This window comes from Macaca nemestrina, chromosome X, assembly GCF_043159975.1.
Source record: "Macaca nemestrina isolate mMacNem1 chromosome X, mMacNem.hap1, whole genome shotgun sequence".
In the NCBI taxonomy this organism is placed as follows: Eukaryota; Metazoa; Chordata; class Mammalia; order Primates; family Cercopithecidae; genus Macaca; species Macaca nemestrina.
Window position 1 is genome coordinate 39,959,286 of NC_092145.1, and position 20,029 is coordinate 39,979,314.

General features: G+C 37.8%; 1 protein-coding gene across 5 annotated transcripts in view; it reads right to left on the reverse strand.

Annotated features, from left to right (window-relative positions):
- Positions 1–20,029, reverse strand: part of LOC105490497 (plastin 3) — an 87,143-nt gene that overhangs the window by 54,197 nt on the left and 12,917 nt on the right. The window contains exon 1 of one of the 5 annotated variants that reach the window (XM_011756227.3): positions 2,016–2,097. The exons of 3 other annotated variants lie outside the window; for them this stretch is intronic. The gene's annotated coding sequence lies outside the window, so the exon portion shown is untranslated. Of the gene's footprint in view, positions 1–2,015; positions 2,098–20,029 lie in introns of those variants that run through there. One more of the 5 variants, XM_071088903.1, reaches the window with a different exon arrangement.

The following is a 20,029-nucleotide window of genomic DNA, read 5'->3' on the forward strand; positions in this document are numbered from 1 at the left end:
TACTAACATTTTTATTGTCAATATTTTCAATATATACAAGAAAAAATAGCACAAAAAACACCCATAAACCCATCACAGATTCTACATTTATCCAGATTTCTCCACATTTGCTTGGTTCATCTATTCTCTCTTCCTGTCCTTTCTTCTCCCTCCCTCCTTCCCTATCTGTCTCTCTTCCCTGAATTACTTTAAAGCAAATCTCAGAAATCCTGTGATTTCATCCCTACATAGCTATTAAGAAATGAGTTCATTTTTTCTGGAAATACCTCTATTCTGTGCTATAATTGATGATTAGCTAGATTCTAATTGATTTTTTGTTTTGTTTTGTTTTCAGTCCAATATCTATGAGTCACTTAACCCCCAAAGGGTGCCCAATCCTGTGTCATTTCCTGGAGGAATATCAAATACCTCCATTTTAGGTAAAAGTTTCCTTTTCTTTTTTTATGCTTAATAAACAAAGATAAGATCTGAAAGCAATGGCTATTTAAAAATAAATTAATACATAGCTTTTTCTAATAATAGAAATATTCAATTCAATTTGGTCAGATTAAAGACATCATTTAAATGTTTCTCAGGCAAGAATTTTGCAGCTATTTAATGCAAGTCTTAATTATGGTCTAAAAGCCCCTTTTCCTGGGATGAAGAATACTATTTCAAACCCAAAGGCACAACAAAAAAAACAGCTCTCCCTCCCCTAGCTTCAGAAAGCTAAGGTACATTAACTAACTTCTTAGATTGAAATAGCCCACTTTTCTTTTAAAAGGTCTAATGTCTTCCATACCTCCTAAGTAAACTTTTACATCTACCCCCAAAATCTGAATAATTTATGGTAAAATAAATCTGCTGCTAATGAAATTCATTAATGTTCATGCCTAAGAAGTATTTCCAGTTTCCTTTCTTATGAAAATTAACATATGTTGGAGTGAAGCCAAGGGCAACTTTCAGGGATATGTGTGTGGGGTGTGTGCGTGTGTGAAAGACAGAGAGAGAGAGAGAGAAGAGAGAGAGAGGGAGAGAGAGAGACACTAGGCAAGATCAGACTAGTTATCATGCTTCCTTTCAATTTAAAATAAAAATGCCATAAAATATTGTGACCTACAACTCAAATCACTATATACACTACGCAGAAAGCTATCGGCAAGTCACTGAAAATGCCTCCTACAGTGTTATATACCTTGCTTATATGTTAGCAAATACAGCACTTGTTAATTGAAAAAACTGGTTTGTTTTGTTTCATACTTCACTTTTTACTTCATATGCGTATACTAAGTACAACCAGTCCAAGAGGTGATTCAACTCAGAGTGAGGATTGACTATATAACTAGCTATACTTCCCTTTGCTGGAAATATGGGGAAATTAAACTTATATGACAACCATTTGATGGAAAATCCTGATGTATCCGAGCACCAGAAATCACTATTGCTACCAAGTACCAATACCATCAAAATTTAATCACCGGTGATTTTTATTATTTTGCAAATTATAAACATTAAGACAACTGTTTGATTTAACCCACTTAGGAAGAGTAGAATACTAATTTAATCATGACATGTTCTGTCATGACAGCCACCTCAATCTCCATTTTACGTAATTTTGAAAAACCATTTAACTGGGATCAAAGGCATTTGAAATTCCTCCCCACCACAAATATAGACAATAATTTCTATTATTTAGTGTTTTAGATACTTAACTTGATAAATACAGCTATATAATTAGGACTTCAAAACCCATTTTTAAAAAGTATAAACTCCCTAAACAATCTCTAAATAAAGACAAATACAGAATACACACAGAACAGGTTAGAATCTAAACTTCAAAATTTTCTCTTAACAAAAATTTTATTCTAGTTGAGTAAATAATATTTTTTAAAGTGACTCCAAATGCTTAACTACACAAATAAACAACAGGAATTTCAAGCTTTTTAAAGTAAATTTCTGCTTAATCATTTAGTATTTAAATTTAGATTTAGTAATCTGAAAGTTAGAGCCTGTCAAAATAGTATTAAAATAGTTACCCGCTGAGAGCAAACTTGGTTCTTTCCTTTCTCGCAGCACTGATAGACAGAACCTTCTCCCACGCCCAGAAAAGCAATCTGGAAACCCAACATTCTTCTTACAATTGCAACTTTAGAGAGCAAGTCACAACACTTCCTGCTAGAAAAAGAGAACACCCTGACAAAAGAATGATACAATACTTACGAATCCCCTTCCTGTCAGCCTGGCAGTATTTTGCCGAGAATTTAATAAATTCTAACTTAAACGCAGCATTTAAAGAGAAAAGTTTTCTTTCTTCTTCTTCTTTTCTTTCCAAAATCATACAAGGACTCAGGGGAATTTAAAGTTAGTTCAGGTCAAATAGCTACAACCCATATACCTATTTAGAGTTTGAACAGTAGCCAAGTAACCTGCTTATTTTAGAACACATGGAACAGCTTCTCCCCAGTGCCCAAGTCACTCGTCCATAGTCAAGAACATTACTTGCGAAGGCAAATTAATTCTCAGGCCACTCACTTACAGTCTCTATTATTCATTTTCATCCATATACAACATTTACACCCCATATGCTAAGGTGGTGTAGCATTTATTTCAAGTATATACATTTTGATTTATGTCAAAAATGTAAGCTCTTCTGTGCAGGAACTATATTTTCTGCTGGCATAGCACACAGGAACTAAATCAACACTTGCTGAACTGAACACTTTTCTGAGAGCCGTAGTAAAGAGGTCTAGAGCCAGATTGGGTTCAAATCCTGGCTCCACACTTTATCAACCATGCAAATTGCTTAAAACTCTTCTGCCTCTATTTTCTCATCCCGGGATGAAGATAAGAGCAACTCCATCATATCACAGTTCACTATTTTATACATGGTTGTAAGGCTGAAATGATTTAATATGTGTCATAAATTTAGATCAGAGTCTGGCGCATGGTAAGTACTAGATATGTGATAACTGCTCTCATTATTGAAATTTGCCTTTAACTGGTCTAGCAATCTAATCAGTGAGTTGCTAAATTAAGCAACTGGTTAGTTGTGAGTGCCTTTTATGAGAGAGAACAATCAGTTGGAGCACTGGGCTAGGCTGAGGAGGCCATTTCTGTACTGACATAGGGCAAGTTAATAATTTGAAAGGAAATGCAGCACAATGAAAGCATCAGGGTCTTAGGAGTCTGACAGACCTGTAAGTCTGTGTGACCCTGAACAAATTACTTAGCTTCTCTGAGCCCCGGGTTCATATCTATAACAATGGAGCTATTCCACATATTTCACAAGGTCCACATGATGACCTAATGGGAAGATATAAATATGTAAGAGTGTTTGAGTCCAGCAAGGTACTCAGTAAGTGGCAGATATTATTATCATCTGTCTCGGATAAAGCATGCATAATGCCATCTGCGGCTCTATTCTACCTCATGAGAATGAAAGAAAGACAATACTCTAGTCGTTCATAAATAATATACAATAAAGTATTTTATAATAGCATACTGAACTCTCAGCATAAGGAGGTGACTCACAGTGTGATCACCTGTGAAAAGTAGCCCTCACTGGATCGTCCCCATTATGAGGCAGACAGTGTTCCCCTGTCTTCATCACTAACCACCATCAGCAGACACTGGGTCACATTTTGTGTCCTTCATGGAAGTGCTTTAATTTATTTCACCAATCACAAAACCTTCATGAAATATCAAAAGGCAACACAATGCAGAAGAGAAGGAATATAATGGCAGGAGTCAGAGGACATGTTTTTCCATCTGTCCTTGTTGCTGACTCACTATGTGAATGAAGCTTCTTCAACTTTTCTGAGTATCAAATTCTCCATTTCTAAGCATAGAACTATCTGCCTGTGTCCTATCAGGGAATAGTAGGTAACTACCAAGCATTTTGAGCTACTTTGAAGAGTATGTGTTATCATTCATTTTTCAGACAGAGAAAACCGGGGCACAGGCAACTGCCTCAAGTAAGAAGACAGTATCAGTTTAGACCAGAAATGTTGGGTTTTCCCCAGCCTTACCTTTTCTTCAGCCACACCTGTTGCCTCAAACCACTGAGATGGGTCTGTCCCAAATGCTACGTAACCACCCTTTTCAGATATGTAGCAGTATCATTGAGGAAACTAATGTTTTAAATATGTAATTCTTCATTTTAGAAAACAGCTTTCTCTCGTTTCAAGTTTTACAGGTCATTATAACAGTGCTACTTAAAAACTGTTTCTCTGACTTTTCCTTTCCTGGTCATCTGGAATATTTATGCTCTCCAGCTTTCCAAACTCCAAGGCTAATCTTCGATCAGCGTGATCTGTCAACACCGAGTTACTAATTCTAAAGTCACTTCACCTTAATATAATAGCATCTATTTCTACTGCAAGACATTGTAGTTAAAGTTCTAGGAGTCGATATGCCCTTCAAAAGGGCATATCTTCTACTTAGTAAATGCTAGGTGTAGGACATAGAGACAGTTTTGGTTTTTTTTTTTTTTGAAACAGAGTCTTAGTGGCGGGATCGCGGCTCACTGCAAGCTCCGCCTCCTGGGTTCATGTCATTCTCCTGCCTCAGCCTCCCGAGTAGCTGGCACTACAGGTGCCCACCACCACGCCCAGCTAATTTTTTTGTATTTTTAGTAGAGATGGGGTTTCACCGTGTTAACAAGAATGGTCTCGATCTCCTGACCTCGTGATCTGCCTGCCTCAGTCTCCCAAAGTGCTGGGATTGCCCGGCCAGTTTTTTGTTTCTTTTCTTTTCTTTTTTTTTTTTTTGAGATGGAGTCTCGCTCTGTCACCCGGGTTGGAGTGCAGTGGTACGATCTCAGCTCACTGCAACCGCCGCCTCCTGGGTTCTAGCTATTCTCCTGTCTCAGTCTCCTGAGTACCTGGGATTACAGGCACCTGCCACCATGCCCAGCTAACTTTTGCATTTTTAGTAGAGACGGGTTTCACCATGTTGGTCACGCTGGTCCAGAACTCCTGACCTCAGGTGATCCACCCATCTTGGCCTCCCAAAGTGCTGGGATTACAGGTGTGAACAATCGCACCCAGGCTAAAAGACAGTTCTACCACATCACTAATTTAACAAGTTTTAGCATGTGACCCATTTTGTAAACTTCTATCTCACTCACCATCTGAGGTGTGTGTGGGTGTGTGCGTGAAGGGGGCGGTGGGGAGCGTGTCTGTGTATGTGCACGTATGTGAACAGGATCTCGGTTTTTACTATGGGTAATGAATACTGGTTTGGGAATGCAAGATGGTGGCAAGGGTTCTGTAATAAATTCTACATTCCCATCAACAGCCGCAGAATGAAAACAGCTTTTAAATTGCATCCCAAATTCATCAAAATGAATGCTAAGGAAAGCCGATGGAAACCAAATTCTCACTCTCATTCTCTCTAGATGTTACAAACAGAAACCATAAAGTTAAGAGTTCAGGCTGGGCTTTAAGAGTTCAGGCCGGGCCGGGTACGGTGGCTCAGGCCTGTAATCCCAGCACTTTGGGAGGCTGAGATGGGCGGATCACCTGAGGTCAGGAGTTTGAGACCAGCCTGGCCAACACGGTGAAACCCCGTCTCTACCAAAAATACAAAAAAGCCAGATGTGGTGTCGTGTGCTTGTAGTCCCAGCTACTCGAGAGGCTGAGGCAGGAGAACAGCTTGAACCCCAGAGGCAGAGATTGCAGTGAGCAGAGATTGCACCACTGCACTCCAGCCTGGGCCACAGAATGAGACTCTATCTCAAAAAACAAACAGAAAGTTAAGAGTTCTCACACATGGACTTGTGGACACACTCCCACCCCAGGGTGGAGAAAAGAGGCACACCCCAAGAAGTTATAGGAGTTTCACATAAGTATCAGTGGAATATGTAGCTGTAACACAACAGCCAGGCATAGTATTTTTAAAGTCTCTTAAAACTTTCATGCAGACGTCCTGCTCTCCACCACACCCAGTACTAGGTATACTTTCCATGTGTGACACGTACATTGGAGGCCTCTCCCCCTGTGCTTAATGACACACCTCAACAACACTCATCTATTTTCCTTTCATGAAACAGTTTTTTTTCCATCTTCATGACTTATAAAAACAAAGCGAACAAACAAACATAGTGAGTGAAGCATAGAAGCAAAGGGATCTAACATATAAAACAGGCAACAAGTTTACATTCAAGAAACTACTACTGTAATTTTGGGACAATATTGGAAAGTTTAGGAAATTCATACCAGGCACAGCGTTAGGTATATAAACTTGTTGCATGGATGTGTCAGTTTTAATAATCAAGTCATTTATGTAACTTTTTTTCATATTTTGGGAAAAATAAGTTAGAATATATCTTAATTTCAATATTCTGGCCAGGCGTGGTGGCTTGTGCTTGTAATCCCAGCACCTTGGGAGGCAGAGGTGGGTGGATCACTTTAGCCCAGGAGTTCGAGAGCAGCCTGGGCAACATGGCAAAACCCTGTCTTTACAAAAATAATACAAAAAAATTAGCTGGGCTTGGTGGCTGTCACCTGTAGTCCCAGCTACTTGGCAGGCTGAGGTAGGAGGATAGCTTGAGCCCTGTAGGTGAGCTGTGATCTTGCCATTGCACTCCAGCCTGGGCGACAGAGCAAGACTGTCGCAAAAGAAAATATAAAATTCAATATTCCAAGGGCTGTCTCCCTGATAGTATTTACTAGCTCTTTATTTGTGTAACTAAGTAATCAAAATTTTAAAATAAATAAAGAAAAGGTCAAAATACATCGAACTACGTACATGGGGAAAGGAATGAATTTAAACGTCATACATGTTCAGTTCATAGCTAATAAAAACATACAAAGGAATAACTCACATGCTCTACAATTTTCTATACTGAGGGTCTCTCTCTCACTTAAGAAAGAAAAGAAAGGAGAGGAGAATAGGAGAAAAGTGGAGGGCTGGGGCAAAGGGATAAGGGGATAAACAACAACAACCAAAAACCCAACTCAGCAGTTCCTAAACTTTTTGGCCTCAGGATCTGAGGATCCCAAAGAGCTTGGTGACACATGGGTTAGATCTATCAGTGTATCTGTCACATCAAAAATTGCAACTACGAAACTTTTAAGATATTTATTTGTTTAAAAATAAGAATAAGCCCACTACATGTTAACATAAGCTTTTTAATGAAAAATAACTATATTTTCAAAAAAAGTGTAGTGAGAAGAGTGGCATTGTTTACATTGCTACAAATCGCTTTAATATTTAACCTAGTACAAGAAAGCTGGGTTTTCATATCTGCTTCTGCATTCAATCTTTTGCAATGCCAGTTTTGGTTCCAGTGTATGAAGAACATCTGGCATCCTACAGATAAACTGTTGTAAAAAAAAAAAAAGAAATATTTTAAGAGGCTTTCTAGATACTTACAGATATTCTTCAATACTACACCAAAACTCGAGAAGTGGTAGTTTCTCAAAGGTTGGTTGCAATGTAAAGTCTGATACAATATCAATGATTTTTTCAAAATCTATTGGTCTGTCTTGCACTTAGAATGGGCCTTTTACCCATGCTTGATTTTGTAACATCATGCATTAGTCATTTGGAAAAATATTGTTTCATTAAGTTATGCGGGTCTTCCAAATGCTGACACACTTCATTATACAAACTAACAAATCATTTTCATTAATTATACTGTCGATTTCATTAGAAAAGCCTAAGTATTGATCGGATAAAATGGTGACTAATGCAAGTTCTCAAAATTTTGAATTTTGCTTGAAAGTTCTAATTTTAGCATTGGCAACAAATACTCTCAGTTGTTTCCCTTGCAGTGATAGGCACACTTGGTTCATTTTTTTTTAAAAAATAAAGTATCTGTTAGATACTTGGGTTTGAATAATCAGTTAATTTAATCTTTCAAAGTAAAAATGGTTGTCCTTTTTTTTTTTTTTTTTTTTGAGACGGAGTCTTGCTCTGTCGCCCAGGCTGGAGTGCAGTGGTGCGCTCTCGGCTCACTGCAAGCTCCGCCTCCCGGGTTTACGCCATTCTCCTGCCTCAGCCTCCTGGGTAGCTGGGACTACAGGCGCCTGCCACCACGCCGGGCTAATTTTTTGTATTTTTAGTGGAGACGGGGTTTCACCATGTTAGCCAGGATGGCCTCTATCTCCGCCCGCCTCGGCCTCCCAAAAGGCTAGGATTACAGGTGTGAGCCACCGCACCCAGCCTGGTTTTCTATTTCTTAAAAGGCAGCTAGTTTAGCTCACAACTCAAACAGCTGCACAAGTACTTTCCCTCAAGACAATCATCATATATCCATATGCAGCAGAAATACTTTATGGGTACGTCTCATCTCATCACACACAGTATTAAAAAAGATGCATACCTGAGAATTGAGATTTAATAAAATTATTTTTTCCTGCGTCATCAAGTACATTTGTAAATGAAACGTATATTCTAAAGGTGATGGTATGGTGCTGAGGAACACAATGGCTATTACTACAGTGTGGGGCCACTATCTTGATTCAACAGCTTTACCCACTACTGCTTTTGCATCATCAGTGCAAATGTTAACACAGTGAAAAAGCAAATAACAATTTAGTTTTATCATGAAAGTAATTTTAACTCCCATGGGCCCATGCGCCACACTTTTTGAAAACTGATGCTTTATTCAGTAATATTTATGAAGGAGCCATCTAATTTTAGAGACAGCAAACCTATAAAGTATGCAGGTTTTAACAAGAATTTTCAAACTGAAAATAAAATTAACAAAATTACATATCTAGGTTTTAACCTGAGTTCTGTACTTTTGAACTGTTAAAAGAAAAAACACCTCTTTAATATCAATTCAGGTGAGACAAAAATCTACAGCTTATCTACTTCAAAGCACATTTTGCTCAATCAGGTTCATGTCTAAAAGGCATGACCTTATCATGACAATCATAACATAACATGTACAGTGTTGTTTAGAAACTTTTTTTTTTTGGAAATGGAGTCTCACTCTGTCCCCCAGGCTGGAGTGCAGTGGTGCAATCTTGGCTCACTGCAACCTCCCATTCCTGGGTTCAAGAAATTCTCCTGCCTCAGCCTCCCAAGTAGCTGGGATTACAGGCGCCTGCCACCACACCTGGCTAACTCTTTTTTTTTTTTTTTGGTATTTTTAGTAGAGACGGGGTTTCACTATGTTGGCCAGGCTAGTCTCGAACGCCTCGGCCTCCCAAAGTGCTGACATTACAGGCGTGAGCCACAGCGCCCAGCCTGTTTAGAAAATTTTAATAAATTTTTTAAAAGATTAAGAAAGGAAATATATGTTACAAGATGAGTTAACATCCTACTCATACACAGCAAATTAGATTTTTCTTGGCCGGGTGCGGTGGCTCACGCCTGTAATCCCAGCACTTTGGGTGGCTGAGGAGGGCAAATCGTGAGGTCAGGAGTTTGAGACCAGCCTGGCCAACAAGGTGAAACTCCGTCTCTACCAAAAATACAAAAAAAAAAATTAGCTGGGCATGGTGGCAGGCGCCTGTAATCCCAGCTACTTGGGCGGCTGAGGCAGGAGAATCTCTTGAACCCGGGAGGCGGAGCTTGCAGTGAGCTGAGATTGCGCCATCACACTCCAGCCCAGGCCACAGTGCAAGACTCCATCTCAAAAAACAAACAAACCAACCAACAAACAAAAAAAATTTTTTTAAATTTCTTCCTGCTTATATAAAGGACTTGGGATTTTGGAGAGCAAAATTAAATTTCCTGGCTCATATTTATTCAATAGATAAACGCTGATTAAGCATCTATTCTGTAAAAGGCACTATACTAGTTGGCATCAGGAAATATGAGGATTTCTGCAACATGCTTTTCATATCCTCAAGGGACTCAGAGTGGCTGTGTCTATATATATAATCAATTCCCTAAAATGGGTATAATGCTTCCACTATGACCTTTCTAAGGGGTATTTATGTTATTACAAAGTACAACTTGAGCCAATTGAACTGGAAGTCACTATAATGCAATTTTAAGAAAAAAAGAAAGGGAAATGGTGTATGAAAGAAAATAAAAAAAGGAAACAAAAAATAAGAAATGAGACTTTCCCTAGTTTCCCTCTATATAAGGAAATGAACAAGAGATGTGAGCAAATATGGGCATGACCACATCATTTTTCCACCACAACCCATCATCTTATTTCACTTCAGGACAGGAACCATCATGTCATCTCCTTTGAGTCAGCTCTTGTACTACTCACATAGGCAAAAATAACTGAGCAATATTCATTTTCCACAAGGAGCATTAAATACATTTAAGTATTCTATAATTTTTCAAATGACAGAAGATAGTTTTACAAATGCCATGATTTTACATTAATTTCCAGGGCTACTAGGTCCTTTCACCACCTCCCCCAATGCAAATTAAGCCCACCCTCAAGAAGAAATCCACAAGTTAAACTAGTAACATTCCTCAAGAGGCCTAAGTATAACACTGATAAATGAAAACTGAAAATGATCATTGCAGAATAAAATATTTACTTTACTTATCAGCTTCTAGCTTCTTGACCTAGATTCCAAACAAAATGTCATTTTTTTTCGTATTCAAGCTGTAGATAGTATGTGCAAAAGTTCTCAAAACTCATTCAGTGAAGATCTTTAAAAGTTGAATGATATTTAATGATAGCATTAAATAATTTTAAATTGTTCTACCATTTTAATATGTAATAAGCTCTATGAGGGCAGTGATTTTTTGTCTGTTTTGTCCAGCAATCTATTTTCAGCTTATAGAACAGTGCCTGGCATACAGTAGGCACTCAACAAATATTTATTAAATGGATGTATGTGGAAGACATTGCATCCTAAAGGAATTAACTCAGTGTCATATATTATAGTGGTTTATTTCATAGTCAAGAATAAACTTTCAGCATTTGTCTTTTTAATGCAAAGCAGATAAATAAGGATAAAAGGTATCTACTCTTGTTCCATTGGCTAACTGTATAAGATAGGATCATTCCTGAAAGCTAATCTGGCCAAACACATGGTGGGTTACATTTTCTAACAGCACCAAATCCATGCTCAGATTTGGCAATTGAAATGAATTTCTAAATTCTGCACCTTTAGAAAATAAATTCATTTGAGAGAAAAGAAGTGGAGTGGAAAGTATAAAGAACTCTCAATGTATCAAGTTTTTCCTCAAACTTGCCACACACACCCTCCCCCAAAAAGAAAGAAAAATATCTCACTGTCAAGAGTCAAAACATCACTGCTTTAGCTTTCCAAACTTTAAACAACTACTTTTTGACCTCACAAGGAATAACAAAACCTTCAAAAGAAAGAACCGCTTTAGCATTTCCTGCCAGCCTGCCCTAGTCTAAAGATTAACCTTGTCAGTTTTTAGGAAGACATATAAAATCCCCTTTAAATGACTAATTCAGATGAAGTAGTAACATGAAGCCATAGCTTTTAAGACGCTGGCTTCTACTTGTTACCAGATGTTGCCATCACTTCAAAGTGTTAAATACATCCATGAAGAATTTCTGATATATTTGCGTGTGAAATATTTTCTGACTTCCACTGTTATTGTGGAGTCACATTCATGGAGAAAAATTGTTGACTTGCTGTTTAATAAAACAACCTTAAGATTCCATTGTTCACTTTGAGAGCCACTCTATGTCAGTATAATTCTTCCATGTAATTCCTGCAAGCACATATATATATACTTTCAAAACACAATACAAATTAATTCCATTTCATTGGGAGTTTGCCATGAATGGCCTGCTTTATACTTCTTTTGAATTTGGGGTGGGAGGGAAACTTTCACAAATAGTTCAGTTGAAAAATCCAAATTTTTGCATGTGTATACTTTTGGTATTTCTTTTTCAGACAAGTAGACTGTCCTGAGCTTTACATAATATAGGTTAGAGTTCCTTTGCCAGGTGTAATTCATCTATTCCACTATACTTTCTGTTTCTGACCACCACTATTCTCTGATTAATTTCTTTGGCTATGTTGCCATCAAGGTTTTATTCGCTTCTTTCTTTCTTTCTTTCTTTCTTTCTTTCTTTCTTTCTTTCTTTCTTTCTTTCTTTCTTTTCTTTTCTTTTCTTTTTTTTTAAGACAGAATCTCCCTCTGTCACCCAGGCTGAGTGCCGTGGTGCAATCACAGCTTACTGCAGCCTCAACCTCCCCCAGGCTCAGGTGATCCTATCACCTCGGCCTCCTGAATACCTGGGACCACAGGTGCATACCACCACACTCGGCTAATCTTTTTGTGTTTTTAGTAGAGACTGGCTTTCGCCATGTTGGACAGGCTGATCTCAAACTCCTGCCCTCAAGTGATCCGCCCGCGTCGGCCTCCTAAAGTGTTGGGATTCAGGCGTGAGCCACTGCGCTTGGCCCATTAGCTTAATTTAAAAAAAAAAATGTTTAAATCTCCAGAGAGAGTTTAATTCAGCAACAATGGTTGCTATTTTCTACACATAATGGTCATTGTTAAGTCTGGCCCAACACAGAATCCTGAACACAATGTAGATTTATCCTTAAGATTGGCTGCAAAAATACCATGGTCTCATAAAGTATTAATAGTGATATGCCCTTACCATTCCAATGTATGGGAGCTTCACTACAAACTTTGTTTATTTTATTTCTACTGAGATGCCTCAATTGTATGACTTTGAGGAGGAAATCGAATCCATAAACACAACACTATGCTGGCTCAGATTACTACAGACTGGATTGTAACTGACCAATCTTGCTTGTTTGGTGTTTTATTTGGCAATCTGTTACCTGGTACAGCTAAAGTCTCATCATAATGAATTCTGCCACAAGTCAAAAGCTTTTGTGGTCTTCACTTCCTAAAAATCATACTGTTAGCAAAAAGTCACCTATACATGAGTAACCAACCTCTTCCCTCTCCCAGATTATTACCTCAGAAATTGGCTAAAGCAATTAGCAGAGTTCTTTTGATGAGGCAAACTGTCCTGGCTCACTAGCTGAGAATTCACTGCTGGAGAGAATTAGTTTTTAAAAGTCTTTCACTAGACAAAATAAATTTTAAAATACAGATAAATTAGATGTGAAGAAACAAATCTGGATATGTGTTTACAATGAGTACCATTATATTGCATCTTCTTTAAATCACACTGTCTAAATTATAGTTTTGCATTACCTAAGCAGGGTTAGGAGTAAGTGGGAAGTAACACATCACTAATATGAGTGATGGTAAACTTCACTGTAATGATAATGCTATGAGCCAGATGCTATAACTTAGGGAATTTTTCATTATAGAAGTAGTTCTGGCCGGGCGCAGTGGTTCACGCCTGTAATCCCAGCACTTTGCGAGGCCGAGGCGGGTGGATCACAAGGTCAGGAGATCGAGATCATCCTGGCTAACATGGTGAAACCCTGTCTCTACTAAAAATACAAAAAAAAAAAAAAAAAAAATTAGCTGGGCGTGGTGGCGGGCGCCTGTAGTCCTAGCTACCCAGGAGGCTGAGGCAGGAGAATGGCGTGAACCCGAGAGGTGGAGCTTGCAGTGAGCCGAGATCACGCCACTGCACTCCAGCCTGGGCCACACAGTGAGACTCTGTCTCAAGAAAAAAAAAAAAAAAGTAATTCTGCTACTGTACTTAGGGTAGTACATTTGGACTCTGATTTTCGATTTCCTGCTAAGTCTAAACACTCAATCCCACATTCATAATGTTATAGACCAACAGTTATACACTTTATTAAACAATAAAGAGCCAATTTAAATATAAATAGGATGGAAAATATAACTGGAACGTTGTGTTTTGCGCCTACCACCCTGAATCAGTAAGCAGACAGAAAAGTGGAAAAGCTTTATCTTCAGAAAGCAAGACAGAAAGAAAGCATGATCTCATTCAATTTTCCCTCACCCAAAACCAACAAAGTGACATTTTCTCTTCAGTTCTTCTTCAGTCCTAATCAGTTTGATAGCCTCCCTCTTTTTTTAAATACCTGAAAGTAAATTTCTGAGTGTTCTTTTAAATTAAGAAGTTTATCAGATGCTTTTTGTAATTTAAGATTTTATTTTGCAGAATCAACGACCAAAGCATGAGAATACACAAATGTTTTCATTTAAAAACTTTTGACTTACTATTAATGAATTATATCCCAAACTCCATTACCCTAAATTTCAACTATTTAGTAGCATATTCCATTTTGCTCTATGGGGAGATGAATTTGTTTGGGATAATAGAAAAGGTAAACCATACTTTCCTTAAGGCAAAACAATAGGTTTAGGAATCTTATTAACAGCCTTATAAATCTAATGGTTGGTCTTAAAAATTCCAGAAGTAAACCTTCAAAAATTTTTAAATTCAAAAACCTATTAGTGATTTAGAACTTGACAGTTACATACCTAAATCAAAATGTGTCATTACTTTGAAAAACTTCAATTTTGTCCATTAAAAAAGTCATTCATGTTATGGCTGAAAGGAAACTGCTGGCTGGGCATGGTGGTTCACACCTACAATACTAGGACTTTGGGAGGCTGAGGCAGGAGGATTGCTTGAGATCAGGAGTTTGAGACCAGCCTGGGCAACTTAGTGGGACCCTATCTCCACACAAAAAATTTAAAAAATAAAAAAAGAAACTGCTAATTAATATTCATTCAATAATTTCAAAATCATAAAAATACACATTTCTTCAGAAAATAAGAACTAGCGTTAGACTTTGTAAGGAACTAAATTGTTTTCCTTAACAGAATTACCATTTTTAACTTTATTAACATTACATATGCAATTTCAAAAGTCTAATTCATTAATTCAATTCCTCTCAAAATCCTAGAACAGTTTTTGTAGTTATAGACAAGCTTCTTCTAAAAATTAACATAGAAAGGAACAAGCCTTAGAACATCTAAAACTGCTGAAAAAAAAAGGTGAGTAGAGTCTAGGATGTTGACGCTGCAGTGAGCCGTGATTGTGCCACTGCACTCCAGCCTGGGCAACAGAGCAAGACCCTGTCTCAAAAAATGAAAGAAAATAGGTGAAAGACAGGAACAGACATTTCACTGAAGAGGGTAAACAGATGGAAAATAAGTGCATAAAAATGTTAAACATCATTAGCTATTATGAAACTGAAAATGAAACTATAATGAGCTATCACTCAGAATGGCTAAAATAAAAAACAGTGACACCACCAAAGGCTGTCAAGGATGTGGAAAAACTGGATCACTCATACATTGCTGGTGGAAGCACAAAATGGTACAATCACTCTGGGCAAACACTTTGGCAATTTCTTATAAAATTAAACATGCAACTCTCATACAACTCAGCAATTGCACTCTTCTGGCATTAACCCCAGAGAAATGAAAACTGAAGTTCACACTAACACCTGTATACAAATACTTGCGAAAACTACAAAACTGGAAATGGCCCAGATATCCTTCAATAGGTGAATGGTTAAATAAACTTTGGTACATACACACCATGGAGTACTATCCAACAATGAAAAGGAACGAGGTATTGACATACACAACATCAACTTAGGTTGAATCTCTAGAAAATTATGCTCAGAGAAAAGTTAATCTCCAAAGGCTACATATTATATATCACTCCATTTATATATTATTTTTAAATCACAAAATTATAGACATGGAGAACAGATTAGTGGTTTCCTGGGGTCAAAAATGGAGGTCAGGGGAGGAAGGAGGTGTGTGTTGTTATCAAAGGGCAATAAAAGGGATTCTACTGGTAATGAAACTCATTTGCATCTTGTCTGTATCAGTGTCGACACTGTGGTTTTGCTATTGTACTACGGTTTTTTAAGAGTTTACCACTGGAACAAACTGGGTAAAGGCACACAGGATCTCTATGTGCCATTTCTTACAAGTAGGTGTGAATCTACAATTATCTCAAAATAAAAAGTTTAATTAAAAAATCTAATTCAGAATTAAACACAGAATATAGTATAATTAAATTAATAGGGAAAATAAAGAACATTTACTTGTATTAATTCTATATCCTGCTTTAAACATTATTCCCGCTTTATCTTTTTTTTTTTTTTTTTTTTTTTTTTGGTGCAGTGGCACGATCTCTGCTGTCTGCAAGCTCTGCATCCCAGATTCATGCCATTCTCCTGCCTCAGCCTCCCGAGTAGCTGGGACTACAGGTGCCTGCCACCAAGCCCGGCTAATTTTTTGTATTTTTAGTAGAGACGGGGTTTCACCATGTTAGCCAGGATAGTCTCGATTTCCTGATCTCATGATCCGCCCGCCTCAGCCTCCCAAAGTGCTGGGATTACAGGTGTGAACCACCGCGCCCGGCCTTATCTTTTCAAAACTTTTTTTGACATAACTTCTGACACAATATTCTTAGCATATATAGTCAGTGCATGACTCCACTAGAGTGTTTGATCCGAGTGAAAGTTATTTTTTTCTGTTCAATACCAAAATAAAAAGGAGCTGTCATAAAGGAAAATTTCAGGGCTGAAACACATCAATGTGTGATGATTTAGGTATCTTTTATTAGAAATACTTTTTACTTGTTCAAGTGACACTTCTCCCAAATATTCACACGGATACTCCTTGATTTCCTTCATATCTTACCTGAAATATCTCCCTCTCAGTAACGCCTTCTGTGACCACATATTTTGAAATGGCAATACCCTTCTTCCCACTTCCTATTCCATTAGTCTTACTTTTTCTCCATAACACATTAGCATCTAATATATAAAATCATTGTTTATTTTCTGTCTCTCCCCTAGTAGGATGTAAGCTTCATACGGATGGTGATTTTTTTTCTGTTTCATTGACAGCTATAATCCCCAGTGCCTAGAATATTATCTGACATATAAAAGCTGCTTGGTAAGTACCTGAATAAGTGTAAGTACCTGAATAAGTGAATGAATAGATTAATGAAACAGACATTTTTTTCTAGGCAAGGAGTAATACAGAGAGGAAAGACTGACTCTGAGAATGATAAAATCCAGTTTAGAAGAAATCAGGAGTGGGCCGGGCATGGTGGTTTACTCCTGTAATCCCAACACTTTTAGAGGCCGAGGCGGGAGGATAACTTTAGGTCAGGAGTTCGAGACCAGCCTGGCCAACATGTCAAAACCCCATCTGTACAAAAAATACAAAAATTATCCAGATGTGGTGGCACACACCTGTAATCCCAGCTACTCGGGGGGCTGAGGCATGAGAACTGCTTGAGCCCGGGAGGCAGAGGTTGCAGTGAGCCAAGATCATGGAACTACTCTCCAGCCTGGGCAACAGAGCGAGATTCCGTCTCAATTAAAAAAATAATCAGGAGTGATAAACCCTACAGTGTATATTCAATATACTGGAATTAGAATTTTCAAAAACTTTTGTATATATTACATACAATATAGGAAACTCTTTACAATCAGTGTTTAGGACTGGAATTTTGTCAGCATATGACTACTTTGGGTTGAAGATGACCTAGAAAATTAGCTTACCACTGTAAAGCTATTGCTAATGCATTTCCACTAGCTAAGGAAGAGCTTGTCAGACTCAAAGCAAGTTGCTTTAGTTATAGGTGATATGAGTTTCAGAGAGTTCATGGTAACTTTATTGAGATAGCATTTGTCATTTTGTTAATCTCTGAAAGAAATTAAGTGTAGATACAAACTGATTCAGGGAAGAGGCACTGCTACTAAACAAAGTTGACCCTGGACGTGTAGTTTAAATATATAGTGAGAAGAATGATGGATCAGTTCCATTACTACAATCTGGGTCTCCAGTGATGGCGACCTGATCCTCCACCATTGTCCTGGACCACTCTAAGGTAAGGCAAGCCAAAATCCAACTTCAGTTGCCTCCTTTGCAAAAATCAGTAGGTGGATTAGACTCAGCTCTTCAAACGATGGCACACTGTTTTATTTATGTTAGTGTGCCAGGCACATTGTTAATAATTAGCAAAGGCCTACTAAATATGTAAGAAGTTCTAAATGGGACTCCAGAAAGTTGCACCTTTTTTTTTGACTGAACTCCAGCCCACCTTTCTCAGCGAAGCCTAGCCTTTCCTAAAGGATCTGCAAGGTTCTGCCTGCCCATAAGAGTAAGGAGACTGGATCCAAAAATTTCTCTGTGAGTTGAATCCAGAAAATAATGACGGAGTAAAGTTCTATGAGGCATTAGCTGTTTTGACCTGGTGAATCTGGGGTCAAGGGTGCTTAAAAGAATAATCTGAAATTGCAGGCAATTATTTTATTCATTTTTCTGAGACAGGGTCTCTCTCACCCACGCTGAAGTACAGTGGCACGATCACCGGATCAAGCAACCCTCCCACCTCAGCCTTCCGAGTAGCTGTGACTATAGGCGCATGCCACCATGCCCGGCTAATTTTGTTTTATTTTTAGTAGAGATGAGGTCTCGCTGTGTTGCCCAGGCTAGTGTCAAACTCCTGAGCTCAAGCGATTCTCCTGCCTCGGCCTCCCAAAGTGCTGGGATTATAGGCATGAGCCATCATTTCCGGCCTGGTGATTCTTCTAATCATCTTTTTACATTCCTTCATTCTCATATTCACCCCAAAAGGTCAAAAGATAAAGACTCCCTCAAACTTACTGTCAAAATCCCTAAACGTAAAACACTAATGTCTTCTAAAAAATATCAAGTGTTAGAGGCTAATTTACTTATCATTATGGCCCTTTATGAGTTTTGAATTGTGTTCTATGTGGATATATTTCATACTTGAATAGTAAATTTAAAAGTAAATATATTAGCTGTGCTCAATAATGCTTTTGGGTTGATTGAAACCATTGCATTTCAAAGCATTTATCATGTACTTCTGCACTCCTTAATACTGTTTGCTTTTGCTCCTTAGTGTTCAAAAAATGTGATTAAGCAAAAATGTCTATTGTTTTTTGCTAAATGTCTATTATACAGTAAGTTTTAGAAAAGATGATTATACAGCATTTACAGGCTTTCTATTATTCCAGTATAAATACTCCTAAGGAAAATGTTATTGAGAACAAGTCGATGATAAGCCAATAAGCATCAGGAAACAAGAAAAAAATAGCTAAACTTAGATGGAAAAATCAATACTGCTCAATCAAAGCAAGGATTTATATTAAGAGCACAGTAGTAATAAATGAAATGTTATCTTGTCAGCACCACCTCTAACTCATTAGCTGACTCATGGGTAGACACTTAATGTTTGCATGTCCCATTATTTATGATAGCCATAATATAGAAACAACCCCAAATGCCCATCGATGGACAAATGGATAAACAAAATATGGTATACAATGAAATATTATCCAGCCATAAAAAGGAATAGAGTACTGATACTTGCTACAAGGTGTGTGAACCTTGAAAATCTTATGCTAAGTGAAAGAAACTAGTCACAAAATACCACCTATTATATGACTCCATTTATATGTAATATCCAGAACAGGGAACTCAATGGAGACAGGAAATAGTTTAGTGGTTGCTTAGGGCTGCAGGAGTAGAGTCCTGTGGAAGGTGTTAGCTAAAGTGTATGGGGTTTCTTTCTGAGGTGATGAAAATGTTTGAAAATTAGTGATGGTTGCATGTATCTGTGAATATACTAAAATCTATAAAAATAGATGGTATGACATTATATCTCAATAAAGCAGGCATAAAAGTCAAAATATTAATAGGTCCCAATTTCCTCTTTGACTCTACAGTTTAGCAGTTCTCACAATGAAAACTATCGATAACATTCACTCATAATCATTCACTGAAAATAGCTAAAACCTAAAGAAAAAAAAACCTAAGAAAGCCATTTGTTTAGTCTTCTTATAGGCTCACATCATTATGTATTTTATGCAATGTAATTCATAAATCACTGATTTCCTGATTAGGTTTTCCCAATTCAATCGTTATCAGCAAGGAGCATTAATGGCCATGCATGTTTCACTCTTTCAAATATAAATATCAAGACCCGTTGTGTGCCAGGTGAACTGTGAAAGGAACTAGGAGAATGGGGTTTTTTCTCAGGGCTTATTTCCTTTCTCCCTAAAAGTACAGCTCTTTCCCATGGTACATGGCAGAAATTTATTGCTGCTCTTGAAGAAAACCATATACAGCAGTCATAGCACATTGCTTTGATCCTCTTCCACCAAATGAAACAGCTCTCAGATTTGAAATCCTACGTATTCCTGCTCAATTTAAATTCTGTGAC